Below are 1,138 nucleotides of genomic sequence, written 5' to 3' on the forward strand. Positions count from 1 at the left end.
GCAATTTTCACAAAATAATGTGCCCGGAGGCATCGAGCCATAAGAACTAACCTTGCCCTTCCCCTTATTGAGAAGAGTGGCCGAAGGAGATGGAATTGTGGATGGAGATGGTGGCTTGCTTGCTGCACTTCCCGCAAATGGTGTATTCTCAAGCTTCTCTAATCGCGAGCTAAGCTTTTCAATCATCCGTGCTTTCTCTTTGGCGTACACCGAACCCTTTCCATCATGAATCCTACTTTTCCCATCATAACTTCTTGCACCTACATGCCAAGATTGGTAGTTTTGAACTACATCTTCAATTATCTCCTCAATTTGATCTTCCGTTTTGTTCTTGATGGGGCCTCCCGCGCCCGCATCTTAACTTGTTTTCGAGCTTGGACTCAATCCTAGGTAAAAAGTTTGTAGCAACAACCACTTGGGAATCCCATGATGAGGACATTCCCTTTGGTACTCCTTGAATCGGTCCCAAGCCTCGAAAAGCGATTCATCACGGCCTTGCTCAAATGATTGAATCTTGTGGCGAAACTCCGCCGTCTTCCCATGAGAATAGAACTTGTTCAAGAAGGCACTAGCTACTTCGTTCCATCTGCGAAGTGAGTTGGGCTTGACCTCCTTGTCAAGCCAATGACTAGCACGCCCAAGCAAAGAGAAGCGGAACAAAGTCAATCTCACATAATCCGAGGTCACACCGTTGTGTTTTATTGTGTCACAATAGTGCTCAAACTGCTTGAGATGCTCGTGAGGCGACTCATTGCTTTTCCCACAAAAGGGATGACTTTGCACCAAATTGATCAAGGCGGGCTTGATCTCAAAATTATTAGCACATGTAGTCGTTGCTTGAATCCCACACGTAGCCTCAAATGCTCCCGGTATTCCCAAATTCTTAACCGGAAGAGCCATGTTCTCACTAGCTTGCTCACTCACTTCTTGTTCCGTGTCAACACTCAATGCCTCAAACCGATTATGATTTGACGAGCTAGAACGAGCACGCCTAAGTCTCCTTAAAGTCCTTTCCAATTCAAGGTCAAGAGGATGGAGGATCCTTTGACGAGCACGTCCCCTATCAAGCATAAACACTCAAGAAAACCGTCAGCAATGCAAAGGAAAAGCTAAAGCAAGAATGGAATATTTTTTTTTA

At 45.3% G+C, this 1,138-nt stretch overlaps 1 pseudogene; it reads left to right on the forward strand.

Moving 5' to 3' along the window:
* The first annotated feature begins 421 nt into the window (after positions 1 to 421).
* On the forward strand, positions 422 to 522 carry LOC130462261 (uncharacterized; annotated as a pseudogene).
* The last annotated feature ends 616 nt before the right edge of the window (positions 523 to 1,138 follow it).

This window comes from Spinacia oleracea, chromosome 5 (assembly GCF_020520425.1).
Source record: "Spinacia oleracea cultivar Varoflay chromosome 5, BTI_SOV_V1, whole genome shotgun sequence".
Taxonomy (NCBI): Eukaryota; Viridiplantae; Streptophyta; class Magnoliopsida; order Caryophyllales; family Amaranthaceae; genus Spinacia; species Spinacia oleracea.